The 23388-nt window shown below is 44.9% G+C and overlaps 1 protein-coding gene across 1 annotated transcript in view; it reads right to left on the reverse strand.

Moving 5' to 3' along the window:
- LRCH3 (leucine rich repeats and calponin homology domain containing 3) overlaps positions 1 to 23388 on the reverse strand; it is a 166422-nt gene that overhangs the window by 116755 nt on the left and 26279 nt on the right. The gene's annotated exons all lie outside the window — the stretch shown is intronic.

The following is a 23388-nucleotide window of genomic DNA, read 5'->3' on the forward strand; positions in this document are numbered from 1 at the left end:
CTCTATGAACAAAAATACTGCCACCTCCGCTGCTGTCATTGGAAAGGTCATATCTTTGATGGTCACCGTGGCTGGGACTGTTGGGACTCTAAACCGTGAGGACCCTGAAACTACTCTCCTATAGCTACGGTACCCCATTGATCTTTTTTGTTTTGTCTGTTGCATCTTCCCATATGTGACTATCGCTGATTCCCTCTCCTCACCCTTTTTCTATTACGAGCTCCGGAGGATTGAGAACGGGAACAGTGTCTCAGTGTATTTTTTGCTTTGCATACAAGACACTTAATTAATACTATTATTGCTACTACTCCTTTTCACTTCCAGAAGCAGCTGTCACTACCACCCCCAACCCCACATCCCACTATTTCTACTTCCTAAAGAGAAGTTTAGGACCCAAAGTGGGAAAGGAATGGGGAAGCAGACGAAGAAACAAAATTTAGGATTACCAGGAGATACAGAGGAGGTTGAAACAAAATTATGGTGCTGCTAATTATAACCAACATTAAGTTTTCCTACACTGATTTTTCACTTTCAAAGCTTTCTGCAAACAATCTCCCCATGCTATCTGTGAGGCAATAAATAAATACCACCCCCATATTCCATGCAAAGGAATTAAGCTGAAGGGTAAACTGACTTGTCTAAATCACAGCAACAGAGAAAGTGGGATAACACTGCCCTATCGACTGAAGGAACACACTCGCTCTCTAAAGATTAATAATACCGGGGATAATTATTCCATGCTTACTTAAAAAATTGGATTGAAACAAACCCCCACAACAAAGCTGAGTTGTGGTTCTGGCTGTTGGCAGGCAGTATGAGGGAAGGAGGACGGTCCTTATAAGGAAAGAAAGAGGGTACAAGTTCTCAGATAATTAGCAGCTTCTGCTCAAATAGAAGCTGAAACAGGCAACGGGAAAATCCAGAAGGAGGGCCACTTGACTGCGATTTTTACTTTCCTCATGACAGTCGTTTAGGGACTCCTCACCACTGGCTTTAAAGCAGTCCACCACCTTGCCCCCTCATACTTCACCCCACTTTTCTGCTTCTACAACCCAGCCAGCACACTCTGCTCCTCCAGTGCTAAACTTCTCACTGTGTCTCCATCTCAATCTCGCTTATCTCCCCAACTCAATCTCGCTTATCTCGCCAAGGACCCCTACCTCATGTCCTGCCTCTGGCCTGGAATGCCCTCCTTCCTCTAATCCCATAGATAATTACTCACCCCCTCTTCAAAGCCTTATTGAAGGCACATCTCCTCCAAGAGGCCTTCCTAGACTAAGCCCCTCTTTTCCTCACCTCCCACTCCCTTCCGAGTCGACCTCACTTGCTCCCTTTGCTCTCCCCCACTTCCCAGCCCCACAGCACTTCTGTACATATCTGACATTTATTTATTTGCATTGAAGTCTGTCTCCCCAACTCTAGACTGTAAACCCATTGTGGGCAGGGACTGTGACTGTTTATTGTTGTTTACTGTGTGCTCTGCACACAGTAAGTGCTCAATAAATAGGACAATGAATGAATCATCCTAAAGAAGGCATTTTACCATCTTTCACTCACCTCCACCTCACTTTTCTCTCCACTTATACAAGGTAATGTTCTCCAAAACAAAATGAAGCCCAGCCACCTGGGGCCAGGTTCCTATACCAATCCTGCAAATACTCCTGCCTTCCCCTTTTAGAGCTGCTTCTGGCCAGGAGAGCCCCTAAGTAGTAGGGGGGAGGCTGCCCTTGGCCAGCCACCACAAAATTTTATCAACCGTCCACAGCGGTGCCTCACTGGAAAAAAAGCTCAAGTCCTCTCTGTTCCTGCTTGGGCCTATGACCCTACAACTCGGCTCAGATTACGTGAAATTTTGGCTAGTACAGTGTCGATTAATAGATGGCTGAGGAGGAACGGAAAAAGACAAAATTTGATATAAACGTCTGGGTGAGAGCAATAAAATTTAACTTAGATGTGGATTTAGAAGAAACATCACCCAACATACGAGCTTGAAAATTACAGTTAAATTATTTAATGTCCCTCCTAAGTATTTCAATTTCCAATGGAAAATTCCACTGCAGACGATGCTTCTAGAGACCCAGCGAGGACAACTGGGGAAAGAATAGTGAATAAGGATTCACAAAATCCATTCAGATTCCAAAGATGTTCCTCAAAGTTTATAAGATGTAAAGGGGGGGGAGGGGAAGGGTCACGCTGAAAAATTGGGGGGAAAATTCCTCTCCTTAAAAAGCAATTTTGACTTGGATTACCACTTTACAGGAGCCAGGCAATTAGAGCTATCTTATGCCCTCTTCAAAACCGCTTATCTCCAGCAGTGATCATAGGATGGATTCAGAAAGAATTCCCTGGGTCCTAGCATCCTGAGGCTAGTTCGTTGATTATAAAGTCTTTTTCAATCTCCCTCTCCCTCTCTGTGCCTCAGTTACATCATCTGTAAAATGGGGATTATTACTACACATCTATGATAGAGAATGTAGTTCAACTCTACCCTCTCCTTTCTTGTGTCTTTTGCTTTTAACTGAATATTTTCAGTTAAAAACCTTACACATCTATGATAGAGAATGTAGTTCAGCTCTACCCTCTCCTTTCTTGTGTCTTTTGCTTTTAACTGAATATTTTCAGTTAAAAACCTTCACAGTACCAGCTCTACCACTCGCCGGCTGTGTGACCTTGGGCAAATCACTTCACTCCTCTAGGCCTCAATTAACTCAATTTACAGTGAGTAATTTGGCATCAGAGTGAAGCGTGCAGACAGGGCTGTGGTAGGAAGTCAGCGAGGAAGGATAGGAGCGGGGGCGAGCCGACTGAGTGTTTTAAATCCAATGGTAAGGAGTTTCTGGGGATTGAGACTGTCCCCACCTGGGACAGGGACTTTGTCCAACCCGATTTGCTTGTGTCCACCCCAGCGCTTAGTAAAGTGCCTGGCACATAGTATGCGCTTTAAAAAATACCACAATTATTATTATTATGAGCCCGTTGTCGGGTAAGGACCGTCTCTATATGTTGCCGACTTGTACTTCCCAAGCGTTTAGTACAGTGCTCTGCACACAGTAAGCACTCAATAAATACGATTGTGAGCCCGTTGTTGGGTAGGGACCGTCTCTATATGTTGCCAACTTGTACTTCCCAAGCGCTTAGTACAGTGCTCTCCACACAGTAAGCACTCAGTAAATACGATTGTGAGCCCGTTGTTGGGTAGGGACCATCTATATGTTGCCAGCCTGTACTTCCCAAGCACTGAGTACAGTGCTCTGCACACAGTAAGTGCTCAATAAATACGACTGACTGAATTAATTAATCCAAGCACATTTCTTATTCCACCTTAATTACTACATCTGCCTCCTCACTGACCTTCCCGACTCCTGTCTCTCTCCACTCCAGTCCATACTTCAGTCAGCTACCCAGATCATTTCACTAAAAAATGTTCAGTCCACATCTCCCCACTCTTCAAGAACCTCCAGTGGTTGCCCAACCACCTCCACATCAAACAGAAACTCCTTACCATTGGACTTAAAACACTCGGCTCGCCCCCCCTCCTATCCTTTCTCGCTGACTTCCTACCACAGCCCTGTCTGCACGCTTCACTCTGATGCCAAATTACTCCCTGGACCTCGATCTCATCGATCTCGCCACCAACCCCTACCCCACGTCCTCCCCCTGGCCTAAAACTCCCTCCCACTTTCACTTCCAACAGACCACCACTCTCCCCACCTTCAAACCCTTATTAAAAACCATACTTTCTCCAAGGACTTTCCTGACTAAGCCCTCATTTCCCCTATTCATTCATTCAATCGTATTTATTGAGCCGCTTACTGTGTGCAGAGCACTGGACTAAGCGCTTGGGAAGTACAAGTCGGCAACAGATAGTGACGGTCCCTATCCAACAATGTCTCACAGTTTAGAAGCGGGGAGACAGACAAAAAAAAAGTAGATAGGTGTCACTACCATCAGAATAAATAGAATTATAGCTATATAAACATCATTAATAAAATATAGTAAATATGTACAAATAAAATATAGTAATAAATATGTACAAATATATACAAGTGCTGGGGGGAGGGGAGGAGGAAGAGGAGGTGAGGAAAAAAGGGGGCCCTCAGTCAGTGAAGGCCTCCTGCAGGAGGTGAGCTCTTAGTAGGGCTTTGAAGGGAGGAAGAGACTAGTTTGGCGGATGTGCAGAGGGAGGGCATTCCAGGCCCGGGGGATGACAAGGGCTGGGGGTCGATGGCGGGACAGGCGAGAACAAGGCCCAGTGAGGAGGTTAGCGGCAGCAGAGGAGCGGAGGGTGCGGGCTGGGCTGGAGAAGGAGAGAAGGGAGGGAGGTAGGAGGGGGCGAGGGGATGGACAGCCTCAAAGCCGAGAGTGAGGAGTTTTTGCTTGATTCGTAGGTTGACAGGCAACCACTGGAGATTTTTGAGGAGGGGGGTGGCATGCCCAGAGCGTTTCTGTACAAAGATAATCCGGGCAGCAGAGTGAAGTATAGACTGAAGAGGGGAGAGACAGGAGGATGGGAGTTCAGAGAGGCTGATGCAGTAATCCAGTCGGGATAGGATGATAAATTGAACCAGCATGGTGGTGGTTTGGATGGAGAGGACAGGGCGGTGTTGTTGAGGTGAGACTGGCAGGTTTTGGTGACGAATTGGATGGGTGGGGTGAATGAGAGAGCAAAGTCAAGGATGACACCAAGGCTTGTGAGACAGGAAGGATGGTAGTGCCGTCCGCAGTGACAGGACAGTCCGGGAGAGGACGGGGTTTGGGAGGGAAGATAAGGAGCTCAGTCTTGGACATGTTGAGTTTTAGATGGCGGGCAGACAACCAGATGGAGATGTCCTGAAGGCAGGAGGAGATACGAGCCTGGAGGGAGGGAGAGAGAGCAGGGGCAGAGATGTGGATTTGGGTGTCAGCAGCGTAGAGATGATAGTTGAAGCTGTGGGAGCGAATGAGTTTACCAAGGGTGTGAGTATAGATGGAGAACAGAAGGGGACCAAGAACTGACCCCCTTCTAGACTGTGAGCCCACTGCTGGGTAGGGACCGTCTCTATATGTTGCCAACTCGTACTTCCCAAGCGCTTAGTACAGTGCTCTGCACACAGTAAGCGCTCAATAAATACGATTGATTGATTGATTGATTGACCCTTGAGGAACCACTAAAGTAAGAGGATGGGAGGGAGAGGAGGAGCCCGCAAAGAAGACTGAGAATGAAGGGCTGGAGAGATAAGAGGAGAACCAGGAGAGGACGGAGTCTGTGAAGCCAAGGTTGGATAGCGTGTTGACACAGTGTCGAAGGCAGCTGGGAGGTCGAGGAGGATTAGGATAGAGTAGGAGCCACGGGATTTGGCAAGAAGGAGGTTATTGGTGACCTTTCCTCTCCCTTCCGCATTGCCTATGCACTTGGATCTTGTACCCTCCCTTTAAGCACTTAATATTCACCCCACCCTTGTACTTACACACACACTGGTAATTTATTTTAATGTCTATCTCCCCACCTAGCTCTGTGTGGGCAGGGAACGTTTCTACCAACTCTAGCATAATTATCCTCTCCCAAGAGCTTAGTACCTTGCTCTACACACAGAAAGCGCTCAACAAATACGACTGATTGATATTTTTTCTGAATTCTGGTGTTGGAGAAGGAGGGTGATTTTTATACTTTTGAAATTCCAGGAAGAGATCCGTCTTCCAGGAATTTTGCCTCGATTCAATCCTTCCATTCACTCAATTCTGAATCTCATCCAAATATAATTATGTCACTTCTTTTTCAGAGAACACACGCACAAAAACATAGATAATTTAGCTAAAATAAGCTGAATTATCACCGGTCATCCAAGAAGCACACAGTTAAGCACTCAATATAAGGCACCTACATTCTAGGTTAAAAAGTGAAATAGAGTCTATGTTCAATCGTATTTATTGAGCACTTACTGTGTGCAGAGCACTGCACTAAGCACTTGGGAAGTACAAGTCGGCAACATATAGGGACGGTCCCTACCCAAAAACAGGCTCACAGTCCAGAAGGGGCTCACATGTTTGTGGAAGTTGACCATATTGGACAACAGATTCCACTTTAGAAACTAGGCTGCAGGCTTCTCACATCGAGGGCTGGCTCTCTTCTACCACTTTGCCGTTGGACCGATTTTTTGGGTCAGTATTACAGCAAAAGAGATAATAATAATAATAATAATGGCATTTATTAAGCGTTTACTATGTGCAAAGCACTGTTCTAAGCGCTGAGCACTGTTCTAAGATCTTGAGATTCTCCCCACAGTGAATGAGCGCTCTCCATTCACCTGGAGTGACAGAGCACTACCAAACATCCCAAAGAGCAGCCCAAAAGAAAGAATCTCCCTTTTTCTTCATGCAGCAGCAGTATGTATGACTCCTTGCTATAACAATAATAATCATATTTATGGTGCTTAAGCGCTTACAATGTGCCAAGCACTGTTAAGTGTTGAGTTACATACGAGTTAATCAGGTTGGACACAGTTCCCGTCCCACATGGGGGTTCACAGTTTTAATCCCCATTCTCCAGATGAGGGAACTGAGGCCCAGAGAAGTGAAGTGACTTGCCCAAGGTCACACAGCAGACATGAGGTGGAGCCAGGATTAGGACCCAGGTCCTTCTGACTCCCAGCCCTGTGGTCTATCCACTAAACCACACTGCTTCTCATTAATCCCGGCTCTGCCACTGATCAATCACTCAATCATATTTATTGAGCGCTTACTGTGTGCAGAGCACTGTACTAAGCGCTTGGGAAGTACAAGTTGGCAATGTATAGAGACAGTCCCTACCCAACAGTGGGCTCACAGTCAGCTGTGTGACTTTGGGCAAATCACAACTTTCCTGGGCCTCAGTTACCTCACCTGTAAACTGAGGGTGAAGACTTTGAGCCCCATGTGGGACAATCTGATTAGCTTGTATCTACCCCAGTGCTTGGCACATAGTAAGTGCTTAATACTATTATTATTATTATTATTATTATTATCATTACTATTAGTTTAGTCTGCTCTCTTCTCACAGTAGGGTGAAAAGGTGTCAGAAGAGGAGTCGGTGCGATGCAAGCACTGACAATGGCAAAATTATTGCAAGCTCACGACCATTACCTTGGCCCTTCTTCACAGAAGTGGCCATGCTAAACAGCAACCCTCACTATGCATAAGGGAAAACATGCTTTCCCAACTCGCCTCCCGGTAAAGCTTAATGACCTACTCCAACTCAACTTTAATTTTCCTTTCTAAAAGAGAGAACCAACCACTGCAGAGCCTCTAATTCAAGTGCATGTTTGGAGGCAATTCAGAATATCCACAGGCAAACATCATAAGGCTCGGCACATGAAAGTGAAATGGCGGAAAGGCTAAGCCCCAACGTTAAGTGGATTGAAAAATATACAGTAATAATAGTATCATGCACTTACTCTGGGCCAAGCACTGTAGTTGGTGCTGGGGCAGATCCGGGTTAATCATGTTGGCCCCAGGCCCCGTCCCACGTGGGGCTCACATCAAAGTAGGAGGATTGAGAAATGAACAAGACTGAGAGCTCCTAACTGCGCTAAACTCTCCTTGATGAATCGGACCTGAATTCATTTTTATCTCACGGTCGTCCTTGCCCAAGAACAACGGCGTCAGGGTTGCTCCTGGTGAGCGAAGGGACATGCCCCATCTCTGTTTGGGGCTTCCCAAAGACTTCGTGTATAGTGCACTGCGTTAAGTGGGTGCTCCGATACCGTCTACTATCATTATTACTCCAGAGTCTACAAGTTGACCTAACTTGCTCCAGCTATAAGCTTAGCGAAGCAACGTGGCCCCAGTGAGTAGAGTATGGGCCCGGGAGACAGCCCGGTTCTAATCCCGACTCCACCACTTGCCTGCTGTGTGACCTTTGGGCAAGTCGCTTCACTTCTCTGGGCCTCAGTCACTTCATCTGTAAAACGATGATTAAGACTGGGAGCCCCAGGTGGGACATGGACTGTGTCCAACCTGAGCTGCCTGTATTTACCCCGGCACTTGGAGCAGCGCCTGGCACACAGTAAGTGCCTTAGGATTTCTGTTTATTTTACAGATGGGTAACTGAGGCACGGAGGAGTATTGTGACTTGTCCGAGGTCACACAGCAGACAAGTGGCGGAGCCAGTATTAGAACCCAGGTCCTTCTGATTCCCAGACCCATGATCTCTCTCCACGCTCATGTCCCCCTCTAAACAGTAAATTGTTCAAGGGCAAAAACTGTGCCTTTGACTTCCACTGTCGGTTTTCAAGTGTCTAGTAGCAGGCTGGGCACACAGTAATAATAAGAAGAAGAATAATGGCATTTATTAAGCGCTTACTATGTGCAAATCACTGTTCTAAGCGCTGGGGAGGTTACAAGGTGATCAGGTTGTCCCTTGGGGGGCTCACAGTCTTAATCCCCTTGTACAGATGAGGTAACTGAGGCCCCGAGAAGTGAAGTGACTTGCCCAAAGTCGCACAGCTGACAATTGGTGGAGCTGGGATCTGAACCCATGACCTTTGACTCCAAAGCCCGGGCTCTTGCCACTGAGTCACGCTGCTGCTCTCAGTAGGTTGAGGGTGAGTAGAAAATGGAGGATCTATTTAGAGGATACTTCCAGGAGGTAGAGAATTCTGTATTTGGGGTGAGTTTGGTGTGGGGGGGGAGAGGGGAGAAAATGAGGGAAGGTGGGGCAGGTGGATCATTTTTTGGGGAAGCAGCGTGGCGAAGTTGCTACAGCATGGGCCTGGGAGTGAGGGGGTGATGGGTTCTAATGCCAGCTCCGCTACTTGTCTGCTTTGTGACCTTGGGCAAGTCGTTTCACTTCTCTGGGCCTCAGTTACCTCATCTGTAAAACGGGTATTAAGACTGTGAGCCCCACGAGGGACAACCTGATATCGTTGTAGCTACCCTAGTGCTTTAAACAGCGCTTGGCACATAGTAAGCGCTTAACAAATACCATAATTATTATTGCTTTTTAAGCTTTCACTTTTTCAACTGGATTAATAATGAGGGTATTTATTTAGTGCTTACTGTGTCAAACACTGTGCTAAGCAGTGGGGTAGATACCAAAAAGTTCAGATTAGACACAGTCCCTGCATTGTATCAACTGAAAATCTCCATCTCCCAAGAACATTAACTAGGAACTTTGATTCACTTCCAATTCTGGCTTTTGGCAATTTAATTTGAATGAACTAAATGAAAACATTAACAATGATTGTGGCATTGCTAAGCATTTACTATGTGCCAAGCACCGTACTAAACACCAAAGTGAGATACAACACCAGCAGGTCGGAACCAGATCGTAGTCCTACATGAGACTCACAGTCTAAGCAGGAAATAAAATGGGTATTACTTCCCCATTTTACAGATGAGGAAACTGAGGCCCAGAGAAGTGAAGTGATTTGCCAAGGTCCCACAGCAGGCAGGTTGCACACGGGCATTAGAACCCAGGACTGTGTTCCTTCCTTCCATCGGGCCACACTGTTTCTCAGTTACCAATGGAGAATTGAGAATTGCAATTCTGGAGATTTCTACCAAATATTTCCTGCATCTTAGTTCTAAATAAGAGACACCACAACTTGAAGAATCATGTACAAATTACAAGAGACTGTGAGCCCACTGTTGGGTAGGGACTGTCTCTATATGTTGCCAATTTGTACTTCCCAAGCGCTTAGTACAGTGCTCTGCACATAGTAAGCGCTCAATAAATACGATTGATGATAATGAAGAGACCAACAGAGCACCCTTAAATGCCAAATCACGACAACTAGCTCCTCAACTGGGACACAAAGAATCCCAGATCGGCTCAGAAATCTCACCCTTTCGCGTAACGCACCATGACAAGCTCTAAAATCATAAAAACATTTAGTATTTTACTCTGCCGAGTTAAAAAATTACAATAGCAGGACATGTTTCACCAACTGAACTAGGCCACAGAAAATATTCTCATTTTCTGGCAGACACTACTGAATGTCCTCAACAGTATGGCATTTGTTTAAAAATGTTAACAGTCAAGAGTCTTATGGTTCTGCTCATGATTCCTTGAGGCCATCCCACACACTGACCTCATCCTTAACAAATAAAGCCTATTACACTATACCCACATATACAGTACCACCACTTTTCTTGGAAACAATAATTGCCAGAAAGCTAAGAAGGCCTGGGATTACGCCAGGCCATCTGTATTAGAATCGTTAATGCTGAGACAACACTGAAATTGCTAATAGGCAGAATGTACAGCCAGCATCATGAACCCCCTTCGAGACTGCAAGCTCGTGGTGGGGATAATAATAATAATGATAGCATTTATTAAGCGCTTACTATGTGCAAAGCACTGTTCAAAAGCGCTGGGGAGGTTACAAGGTGATCAGGTTGTCCCATGGGGGGTTCACAGTCTTAATCCCCATTTTCCAGATGAGGTAACTGAGGCCCAGAGAAGTTGTGACTTGCCCAAAGTCACACAGCTGACAACGGGTGGAGCCGGGATTTGAACCCACGACCTCTGACTCCAAAACCCGTGCTCTTTCCACTGAGCCACGCTGCCAATTCTGTTATAGTGTTCCCTCCCAAGCGCTTAGAACGGTGCTCTGCACACAGTAAGTGCTCAATAAATTCCCCTGATTGACTGTTGACCCAAGTTCAGCAACGGTCAAGAAACCGGCTATAAATATCACTTCTAAAACAATCATTCCTAATAGGGAATAGGTTTTGGAGCTCGGAACTTGAGAAATGGCCAGTCCAAAGAAATGAACAAGGTTGTGGTTTTCAACACGGGCGCCTCGCTGACCCTACTAATTGATCTTGATGGCTTCCCTAAGCAGAAGGAGTCTCGTGGAGGGTGGGAGCAGAGGATGTGGCCTAGTAAATGGCATTTAAAAGGAAAAGTATACAGCTCGCTTACTGTGTAGCCACTGATTGATGGGACTCGCGTGTCAGGAAAAAAAAAAAAAGGGATGCTTCCCACCCAATCCTCTCCCTTTGCTTTTTTTTTTTTTATAATGGCATTTATTAAGCGCTTACTATGTGCAAAGCACTGTTCTAAGCGCTGGGGAGGTTACAAGGTGATCAGGTTGTCCCACAGGGGGCTCACAGTCTTCATCCCCATTTTACAGATGAGGTAACTGAGGCCCAGAGAAGTGAAGTGACTTGCCCAAAGTCACCCAGCTGACAATCGGCGGAGCCGGCATTTGAACCCATGACCTCTGACTCCAAAGCCCGGGCTCTCTCCATTGAGCCACGCTGCTTCTTTGCTGTCCTCTTGCAGGAAAATGAATGAAACCTGCATTCATTTTCTAATCTTTCTGGATTTTTACTGATCCCGGGAGAGTAGTCTGAATGGTTATTTTAATGCCTGACTCCCTCTGTAGACTACAAGCTCCCTGTGGGTGGAGAACATGTCTACGGTTTGCACTGTACTCTCCCGAACACTCAGTACAGTGCTCTGCCCACAGTAAGTGCTCAATGAACACCTTTGATTGATTGATGATTTCCAAAGTTCCTTGCCAGACACCATCAAATTTTGATTGCATGATGTATTGACACTTATTACTCTGAAGGCTCGGCTCCCAAACCATGACTGCCTGCTCAGTGGCTTTTAATAATAATAATTATGATAATAATAATAATAATGGCATTTGTTAAGCGCTTACTATGTGCAAAGCACTGTTCTAAGCGGTGGGGGGGATACAAGGTGATCAGGTTGTCCCACGTGGGGCTCACAGTTATAATCCCCATTTTACAGATGAGGTAACTGAGGCTCAGAGAAGTTAAGTGACTTGCCCAAGGTCACACAGCAGACATGTGGCGGAGCTGGGATTCGAACCCAAGACCTCTGACTCCAAAGCCTGTGCTCTTTCCACTGAGCCACGCTGCTTCTTAATAATAACGCTGCTTTTTAATAATTGGCTTTTGTTATTAGTAATAATAATAATGCTGATGGTATTTGTTAAGTGCTTACTATGTGCCAAGCACTGTTCTAAGCACTTTCTGTGTGCCAGGCACTGTACTAAGCACAGGGGTGGGTACAAGCAAATCAGGTTGGACACAGTCCCTGTCCCACATGGGGCTCAGAGTCTTAATCCCCATTTTACAGATGAGTTAATTGAGGCCCAGAGGAGTGAAGTGACTTTCCCAAGGCCACAGAGCTGGCAAGTGGTAGGGCTAGGATTAAAACCCACGACCTTTACACTCCTAGGCCTGCGCTCTAGCTACGCCGTGCTACCATGGCGGAACACCCCGGAGAACTTTTCAGAGGATGCCTCAGCCTTTCATAAAAATGCCATTTCCTTTAAAATCTTGGCTGAGATGATGTCCTGTTTTTAAAAAAAAAAAAGCCTTATTGGGAAAGATGCTGGTGGTGATCTTCAAAGACCCAAACACTTGGATTGGGGAAGTCGGGGGTCAACTCTACTGGTGTAAATTCCTACATCAAAACCTTATTACCTACATCAAAACCTACATCAAAACCCCCGCATCTTACCTCCTTCCCTTCCCCACAGCACCTGTATATATGTATATATGCTTGTACATATTTATTACTCTATTTATTTATTTATTTTACTTGTACCTATCTATTCTATTTATTTTATTTTGTTAGTATGTTTGGTTTTGTTCTCTGTCTCCCCCTTCTAGACTGTAAGCCCACTGTTGGGTAGGGACTGTCTCTATATGATGCCAGCTTGTACTTCCCAAGCGCTTAGTACAGTGCTCTGCACACAGTAAGTGCTCAATAAATACGATTGATTGATTGATTGATTATTACACTCACCATCTAAAGACCTGTAGACTGGTCATTTTTTTTTAACTATTTTCCAGTTCTGCACCTAAAAACAGTAATGAAGGAAAAGGGAAGAGGCGGCCATGGGCTTTTGGCCTCTACACTGTAGACCCAAAACTAAACTGAAAACTTAACTGAGACTCAAAAATAATAATTTATTACGCACATACCGGGAGCCAACCGTTGGGCTAAGGTGAGCGGATGGGTGTGAAGGACAGTGCCGGGGCCAGGAAGATGGAGCCGAGACTGACCCAGAGTTCAAGCACAAGGCTGATGCATGTGCATACTCAACTGCAATCGACTTTGTCCTCCATGAGCCTTTAACTCCCTCGTGACGGGCTTGTTAAGTAGGGGTGGGACCCTCCCCCAAAAAAATGCCCCACTTCAAAGCCCTACTGAGAGCTCACCTCCTCCAGGAGGCCTTCCCAGACTGAGCCCCCTTTTTCCTCTCCTCCTCCCCATCCCTCCGCCCTACCTCCTTCCCCTCCCCACAGCACTTGTATAAAATTATACAGATTTATTACTCTATTTATTTTACTTGTACATATTTACTATTCTATTTACTTTGTTAATGATGTACGTATAGCTATATTTTGACACCTGTCTACATGTTTTGTTGTCTGTCTCCCCCTTCTAGACTGTGAGCCCGTTGTCAGGTAGAGACCGTCTCTATATGTTGCCGACTTGTAATAATAATAATAATAATGGCATTTATTAAGCGCTTACTACGTGCAGAGCACTGTTCTAAGTGCTGGGGAGGTTACAAGGTGATCAGGTTGTCCCACGTGGGGCTCACAGTCTTGATCTCCATTTGACAGATGAGATCACTGAGGCCCATTGAAGTGAAGTGACTTGCCCAGTCACACAGCTGACAACTGGCAGAGTCGGCATTTGAACCCATGACCTCTGACTCCAAATCAATCAATCAATCGTATTTATTGAGCACTTACTGTGTGCAGAGCACTGTACTTAGCGCTTGGGAAGTACAAGTTGGCAACATATAGAGACAGTCCCTACCCAACAGTGGGCTCACAGTCTAGAAGGGGGAGATAAAGAACAAAACCAAACATACTAACAAAATAAAATAAATAGAATAGATATGTACAAGTAAAATAAATACATAAATAAATAGAGTAATAAATATGTACAAACATATATACAGGTGCTGTGGGGAAGGGAAGGAGGTAAGACGGCGCTCTTTCCCCTGAGCCACGCATGAATTCCCAAGCACTTAGTACAGTGCTCTCCACACAGTAAGCGCTCAATAAATACGACGGAATGAATGAATGTCTCTGCTCTGTCCGAGAAACACTGTTTATTTGCCTCTTTTCTGGACTTTAAGGTCCTTGAGGGTAGGGATCGCATGTACCGACTCTCCCAAGTGCTCAGTACAGTGCTCTTTACAGAATAAGCACTCAAACATTATTGGTTGACCGATGACCGTGAGAGATAGGAGGCAATCAGATTTGACAGAGATCCTATCTCATGTAGGGTTAACAATCTAAGAGATATGGACAGCAAGTATGCAATCGTCATTTTGCAGATGAGGAAACGGCGGCTTGGAGAGGCTAAGTGACTTGACCAAGGTCACAAAGCAGATCAGTGGCACGTACGGCATTTGGAACCCAGGTCCCCTGACACCTAGTCCATGCTCTTTCCCATGCTCTGCCACTTGTCCGCTGTGTGACCTTGGGCAAGTCACTTAACTTCTCTGTGCCTCAGTTGCCTCATCTGGAAAATGGGGATTAAAAGTGTGAGCCCCACGTGGGACAGCCTTATTACCCTGTATCTCCCCCAGCGCTTAGAACAGTGCTTGGCACATAGTAAGTGCTTAACAAATACCATCATCATCAATCGTATTTATTGAGTGCTTACTGTGTGCAGAGCACTGTACTAAGCGCTTATCATCATCATCCAGTAAGCCATGCCTATTAAATAACAGTCCACTGGTCTGGCAATCAGTAGTGAGGTTCTAGGTTGGCCCACTTTGGCTCAATAAATCGCTTAACTGCTCTTGTACCTCAGTTTTTTGTGCGGTGCTCTTCTAAAACTACAAATGACAACCTCCTACCATTCCTTCACCTGGACACTGTGATGATAAAAGTAATAATGTACTTGAAGATTCTTCTATTAGATTTTAAAGTCCTCCATGCAGAGACTATATCTTTTACTTCTATGTTCCTCAAGCACCAAAGACAGTACGCTGCACGCAGCAGGTGCTCATTCGGTCGTGACAATGATGATGACGGTGAAAATGAGGTGTAATATGAAGGGGAGGGGATACCAAAATTCAAAATATAACATCATTATTCTAATGAACAGTAATGGAAGCACAGAAGTGACTTCTCTGGATCAACGATATACAATAGCATGCGTCTACTGCTCAAATGGCACTCTTTCTGATATGAAAGGATTCGTGAATTTCCTTAAGTTCCCATTTGGGAACTCTTCATGAACACTGCATTCATTACTGTTTGCCCAGTAAATCCTGTTCTAAGTAATTAAAACACATTTTAAGCATTCTGAAAGAATCTCACAAAGATGTCTACCAAATCCATAGAGCTTGTAATGTACTAAATAAAAAATAACCTTCAAGTAATATGAAACACTAGAAATATAAAATCAGGGGGGAATTGAATCATACATTCCAAAATGTGACACTAGTAGAATGACTCTAGAAAAACACACCAATATTTATCCGTAGTAACTAGACACCCTTAACCCTTCCTCAGTGAAGTTTAAACGAGGACAGCTTTTAGACTGTGAGCCCACTGTTGGGTAGGGACTGTCTCCATATGTTGCCAATTTGTACTTCCCAAGCGCTTAGTACAGTGCTCTGCACACAGTAAGCGCTCAATAAACACGATTGATGATGATGATGAGAGAAATCAATTTAAGTATAAAACATTTTAACAATACACAAGTTTTCTTGAGCTAGGCGAACAGGGCAATCACTACATTTTAATCAATCAATCAATATTTAAGTGAGTAAATAACTAGTTGGGTAGGGACCGTCTCTATATATTGCCAACTTGTACTTCCCAAGTGCTTAGTACAGTGCTCTGCACACAGTAAGTGCTCAATAAATACGATGGAATGAATGAATGAATGAACTACATAATTAACACACTGATGAAGGTAGCAGCTTCTTCTAAGGATTAAATTATGTACATTAAACCAAAGATGTAAAAACCACATGGAAGTAACTGATGATACATCTATAGTGCACAAGTCTGACACTCTAGAAGGGAATTCAATTTCCTTAAATTTTCATGCATCATTTAATACTCTGCAAGCACAGTGCATTGAAATGGTCATCTGAAAACTGGGAAACGGAGATGGATTATTAGTGACTTCAGTAGAACTCACTAATAATCTGTATCATTACAGATTATTATCTGTAGAAACTAGACATCCTTTAACCCCTTGCTCGATAAAGCTTCAGTGACTCAAAAGGAAAATAGCATAAATGGGTCAGAAATGGAGGGGGCGAGGGTCTCCTCTCCCAGCCTCGTTCTGGGCTGGTCGCGACGAGACAAGAGAGGAGTGGGTATGGGCAGGAGGGAATTGCTATCCATGATGAGAACTGGACATGCCTCTGGACTAAAGGTCTCCCAATCCGGCACTGAAAGCTGACAGGCTGCTAAAAGTAGGGCGAGGTGCCGCAGGGAGGAACTTGGAAGTCATGCTGACAGAACAGCAAGAAGGGATGTGGTCAGGGCATACTGAGTCAGCTCTCCGCCATCTATTATGAACAGTGCTCTGCACATAGTAAGCGCTTAACAAATGCCATTATTATTATTATTATTATTATTATTACTGCGAGGAGACCAGGCTATCAGGGCTCAGCCTGGGACTTCCATAATATCTTCCGGCTTTCTTTTTACTGGAAGCAGTGGGAACATGTGGCTTGAGGGGGAAGGGAAGAGGTGGGGGGGGAGGATCACACAAGACCCTGGCTTACACCACCCCCCCCCAAAAAAAGAAAAAATTATCCTTGGGTAGGGCAGAGGGGGGCAGGGGAGACAGGTAAAGGGGTCCATGTTTGGAGCACACAGGGAACAAGAAAGCCCTAGGAATTGGGAAGCGGATGGGCTGATGGAAAAGAAATGGCGGGAAGTGTCCTACAGTACTACTTTTAATTACCTGTGGGGCTGAGTCGTCGTGTCTGGGCTGGGTCATGTAACAAATTAAACTCAAGCCCATGGGAAAACTTGTCCCTAATTAGGATGCTTTGCAAGGAACTTATTATATATGCATCCTAGGGTACACGAATAGAAAATGCTTAGTGGAATGGTGGTTGTGATGGTCCCACAGACCAATCCCACACATAGATAATATGGAAAGATAATTCTACGCTAGGAGGTCTGTTTACTCCTCGGAATCCACTAGATTGTAGGATCCTTGTGGGCATGGATCCTGTCTACCAACCGTATTTACTTGCTCCTTTATTCACCCCTGCCCCCGCCTCCCAGCCCCACAGCACTTATGTACATATCAGTCCTTTTTTAATTCATAGTAATGTCTGTGTCCCCTCTAAGCTTGTAAGCTTGTTGTGGGCAGGGAATGTGTCTGTTTACTGTTATACCGTACTCTCCCAAGAGCTGAATACAGTGCTCTGGACACAATAAGTGCTCAAGAAATAGGACTGATTGAATAAATGAATGAATTTTGAAATACCCTAGACACAAGGACTCTAGTGCTACGTACTGGGAGTCAGCCTTCCAAAGGAACAGGAGACAATGCAGTGATCAGCCTCCTTCTCAAAAGTTTACAGCATATATTATTCACTAAAATAACGTTTCCTCCAGAAAACCTCCTCCGCACCCTCATTTCCTCTTCTTACTGCCTCACCCATACTCTTAGTCCCTTCTCCCCGTCGCCCACCCCCGCCAACCACTCACCCTTATGTATATATAACTTCTCTAACTTCTCTGAGCCTCAGTTACCTCATCTGAAAAATGGGGATTGAGACTGTGAGTCCCATGTGGGACAACCTGATTACCTTGTATCTACCCCAGTGCTTAGAATGGTGCTTGGCCCATAGTAAGCACTTAACAAATACCATAATTACTATTATTATCCTCCTCCCTCTGGCCTGGAACGCCCTCCCTCCTCTAATCCGCCAGACAATTAATCTCCCCCCCAACTTCAAAGCCTTATTGAAGGCACATCTCCTTCAAGAAACCTTCCCAGACTAAGCCTCACTTTTCTTCATCCCCCACTCCCTTCTGTGTCACCCTGACTTGCTCTCTTTGCTCTCCCCCCTCCTCCCAGCCCCACAACACTTATGTATAGATGGGTCATTTTATTTATTTGCATTGATGTCTGCCTCCCCCGTCTAGACTGTGAGCTCATTGTGGGCAGGGAATGTCACTGTTTGTTGCTGCACTGTGCTTTCCCAAGTGCTTAGGACAGTGTTATGCACACGGTAAGGGCTTAATAAATACAACGGAATGAATGAACGTGGATAGAGGACACCATGGTGTTGGAAGGATTGGCTCGTGTGCCCGCACATGGTGTGTGTGGAATGCCGCGAGTACTTACTAGGCGGCGTCTTGCAAAAGGACCCGACCCCAGAGTTTACGAAGAACTAGGGACACCTATTCGAGTTTTTGTGGCAGAAAATCCGGAGATATTTCCACAGGGTAAACGATGGAGCCTCCCGTGAAGGACAACAAACAAGTCTCAGTCCCGAGACCTCAGGATGGAGACCCTGCCCGGGGAACTGATTAGACTGAGGGTGACTGGTGCAGTTACATATGTACTCTCTCCTTCCTCCAGTAATGTGTCCACTGGGGTAGAAGACATGCCAAGGCCAATGGGTGGACGGGAGAGCAGTAGGTTGTGAACTACACATTAGGTGTTTTCACACGCAGGACCCATTTTTGCCCAAAACAACTGTAGCCTAGGGCTGGTGCCGAGCCTTAAGGCCATAATCAGCCTTGGTAGCCACCGCTGTCTTCACTGCCCACAATCAATCAGCTATTTTTCAGGATTCCTGCAGGAAGCTCGGTATGAGCAGGGAAGTGTCTGCTATTTCTGTTCATTCACTTGCTTCTCTGTGCCTCAGTTCCCTCATCTGTAAAATGGGGATTGACTGTGAGCCCCCTGTGGGGCAACCTGATCACCTTGTATCCCCCCAGTGCTTAGAACAGTGCTTTGCACATAGTGAGCGCTTAACAAATACCATCATTATTATTATTATTATTATTTATTGAGCGCTGTGTGCAGAGCACTGTACTAAACGCTTGGCCAGTACAATTCAGCAATAAAATTGTACCGTACTCTTCCAGACACTCTGCACATAAGTGATCAATAAATACCACTGACTGATTTGTCCACCTCCCAGACACTTCAAGCGGCTCTTTAGTCAGAAACCTTCACTGATGACGGCAGGGCCCCAGCGGGTACAGTTGAGGGGCTTCAATTTAGGGCCCCAGATTCTCACAATTGTGCTTTACCCACTAAATCAACAGTGGGGCTACAGGGCAAATACTAAAATAGTAGCAATGGAGATAGTTCTTTGTTTAAAGATTTCTCTGGCTAATAACCTTAAGTAGAGTACTGTTTACTCAGAACTTTAGTAAACCATCTTACGTTTTATAAAGAGATTTTTACTCATGTAAAAAGATCGAATGGTTTCTCTAAGAAATCAACACAGCTACAACAGGAAAAGTGGCAGTCAGAAAATGCACTCATTCCTCTCTGTTCATGGCAGATACTTGTTGCGAAGCCACGCCAAGTGCACAAAGAGATTCTTTTCAGTCAGTCAATAGTTCTTATTAAACACCTACTCGGAACAGAGCACTATACTATGAGAATTATGAATTCTCAACTGAGAACGGAGAATTGAGAACTGAGAATTCTCAGCTCAATTGAGAATTGAGTATGACAGAATTAGTAGAAAGGGGAGACAGGCATTAAAATAAATTACAAGTAGGAGGAAGCAGTGCCATAAATAATTATCTAAATATCTTACATAACTGACAGTGTACCCAAGAGGTTATGTGATGGGGAAGTGCTCAAGTGGCAATCAGGGGTACATTTTGGGAATTTTTTTGAAAAACAAAAACACAAAACATTTTAGTCTTTCGTTTCAAGCTTCTTTCCCAGAGTTACTAATTAGTGAATTTTGAATTTGCCTGATTAGAGTTTCACTTCTCTAGTGAGTTTACTCTCCAATGGATTTCTTCACTTCTCTAGCAGATTTATTTTCTAGCAGATATGTGAACTTGCAATAACTCTAGACTGCAAACTCCTTGTGGACAGGGAACGTCTATCAACTCTGCTATACTGTACTCTCCCATGTAAGAGTAAGTAAGACTTACCATGTACATCTCTCACTTAAGTATGATTGATTAATATGACCTGAAGACACTCAGTTGATAGAAAGGAGATTATTCCCTGATAATCTGCTTCTGAACAATCTGGAACTGACTGAAAAGAAGTATTTTCCCACCATGCCTTAAGGATTAAGATACCAGATCTCTGGGGAAGCTACATGGCTAAGTGGAAAGAGCATGGGCGTCAGAAGGCCTGGGTTCTAATCCTGGCTCTTCCACTTGTCTGCTGTGTGACCTTGAGTCACTTAACTTCTCCTTGCCTCTGTTTCCTGTACAATGGGGATTAAATCATACTCCCTCTGTTTAGACTGTGAGCCTTGTGTTGGACAGGGACTGTGTCCAACCTGAATATCTTCTATCTACCCCAGTGTTGTTTAGTACTGTACTTGGCACATAGTAACCACTTAAGACCATGATTATTGATAATTATTATTTTACCAAAGCTAGACGAGAAGGGAATTTCTCCAGCCCAGTGAGTTTTAAATTCTCCCCATAACCCTGAAGCCACTCCCGTTTCAAGAAGAGGATAAAGACATGCGGTAACCCCGCCTAATGGAAAAACCATGGGATTGGGAGTCAGGAGAACCAAATTCTAAACTCGGTTCAGTCAAAGACAGGCTGTGTGGTTTAAATCAGGCCCCTTAACCTCTCTAGACCTGTCTTCTCGTTTGCAAAATGGACATAAAGTACCTGCTCCCCCCTTACATTGGAGTCTTGTAGATCAGGGACAGTGCCTGATCTAATTACCTTGTCAATCAATGGTATTTACTGAGTGCAGAGCATTGTACTAAGCACTTGGGAGAGTACAACAAAATTTTCAGAAATGTTCCCTGCTTGTAACAAGTTTACAAACTGAAGGGGGGCACAGACATTAAAATCTCCTCCTCTAGACTGTGAGCTCGTTGTGGGCAGGAATGTGTCTGTAGTTACAGTGTACTCTCCCAAGTGCTTAGTACAGTGCTTTGCACACAGTAAGAACTCAATAAATATGACTGAATAAATAATTCATTACATAAAATTGAAAGATGTAAGTGCTGTGGGGTTGAGGGTGGGGTGAATATTAAATGCTCAAGGGTCTCAGATCCAAATGCACAGACAACACAGAGGAAGGGGGAAAAGAGGGCTTAGCTGGGGAAGGCCTCTTGGAGAAGATGTGACCTCATCTGTAAAAATGGGGATTAAGACTGTGAGCCCCACGTGGGACAACTTGATCACATTGTATCCCCCCCAGCACTTAGAACAGTGCTTTGCACGTAGTAAGCGCTTAACAAATGCCATCATTATTATTATTATTATTATTACTATGCTTTTAAGCTGGGGAGAGTGGTGCTTAGCATATAATAGGTACTTAAAAATAACTTTCATACTAACAATTCTATTATAGGAGAAACAGCATGGCCTAGTGGAGAGTGCACAGGCCTGAGAGTCAGAAGGACCTGGGTTCTAATCCTGGCTCCGCCACTTGACTGGTGTGTGACCCTGGGCAAGCCCCTTGACTTCTCTGTGCTTCAGTGACCTCATCTGTAAAAAGGGGATTAAGACTGTGAGCCCCACGTGGGACATGGGCTGTGTCATTCCTGATTAGCTTGTATCTACCCCAGCACTTAGAACAGTGCTTGGCACATAGTAAGTGCTTAACAAGTATTATTATTGTTCTGATTATTTTAAGGGGCTTGAAGGAGGAGGAGGGGTTCACCACTCCCGGAGAATTCAGAAGGCCCTCAGGGCCCTCCTGCAGTAGCCTGGTAGCACTGGCTCCAAGCCAGCACATTCAGAAAATGAACGGAGAGGCTTGACAATGGAAGGGGGAGTTTCTTGGCATGGCCTGAAAGCAGAATGCTGCCCTGCCCACTTCTACAGGAAGCCAGTCCTGAAAGCTGGGTGGGTGGGTGGGGGGACATGGGACAGGACTAGCAGGTGGATTTGCAATTCAGGACTTTTTAGGGCCCTGCAAAGGGACCCCAGTGGTGTGCACAAAGAGCAGGAAGTAGTTGCAGGAATTGCACTTCCCTGCTTTCAACTTCTGCCACCAAACCACGTATTAACAGTAGTGCTGAATCAGTTACATGTTTAAAGGCTCTGGTTTGTATACCTAGTAAACAAGTGGAGATTCCAACTGCGGCTTTTTAGCTTTTATGGCTTAACTTTTGCAAACACTTGGTGTTAACTGATAAGGCAAAAATTTCCAGTTTCAAAATTCCTGGATAAGGAGACCGATCGGCTGCTGCTAGACAAGCAAACCATCTTAGTGAACTTAGCATTAAAACACGGGTTTACTGCCTTTGTATCTGTGAAAAATATTACCTCCATTTAATAGTGTTCTCATTCCCAACAGATCTTGAAAGGAACACTAATCCATTCTGAAGCAGGAAAAGGTCATTCTTACAGAAAGTTTATAGTGAACTTTAGAGTAGATATCCAAAAACGCCTTGCCCCTTTCCATTCCTTTGAGAAGCAGCATGGCTCAGTGGCAAGAGCCCGGGCTTGGGAGTCAGAGGTCATGGGTTCTAATCCCGGCTCTGCCACTTGCCAGCTGTGTGACTTTGGGCAAGTCACTTCACTTCTCTGTACCTCAGTTCCCTCATCTGGAAAATGGGGGTGAAGACTGTGAGCCCCACGTGGGACAACCTGATCACCTTGTAGCCCCCCCACCCAAAGCTCAGAAAAGTGCTTCACACAGAGTAAGCACTTAGCAAATACCATTGTTATTATTATTATTATCATTATTATTCCTAAGGCCTATAAGAGTATATAGGCTAGTTGATATTGATCATATATAGTCTTAAGATTGGAGCCAGTTGCTGGGTAGGGATTGTCTCAGTTGCCGAATTGTACTTTCCAATCACTTAGTACAGTGTTCTGCAAGCATTAAGTGCCTAATAAATACGATTGAATGAATGAATGTTTCTCAATTTCATCTTGTTCTTTGCCTTATTCTTTTCTCACTGTTTGATCAACTGTCCTCTGCCTTTCCCCCCGTCTCAGCTCTTTGTTACACCTCTCCCTCCCTATCCCTCCCTCCTTCTAGACTGTGAGCCCACTGCTGGGAAGGGACTGTCTCTATATGTTGCCAACTTGTACTTCCCAAGCGCTTAGTCCAGTGCTAGGCACACAGTAAGCACTCAATAAATACGAATGATTGATTGATTATTTTCCTTCCTTCTCTCCAGCTCTTTCTGACCCCCCCAACCCCACTTCTCTCCAGAGATCCTGTCTAGGGTCAGGAAGGGGACTCCGCACCCCTCGGTTACATGAGGAAGGGGGGCTGTTTTTAGACTGTCTCCT

The sequence above is a fragment of the Tachyglossus aculeatus genome, chromosome 1 (assembly GCF_015852505.1).
Source record: "Tachyglossus aculeatus isolate mTacAcu1 chromosome 1, mTacAcu1.pri, whole genome shotgun sequence".
NCBI classification, from domain to species: domain Eukaryota; kingdom Metazoa; phylum Chordata; class Mammalia; order Monotremata; family Tachyglossidae; genus Tachyglossus; species Tachyglossus aculeatus.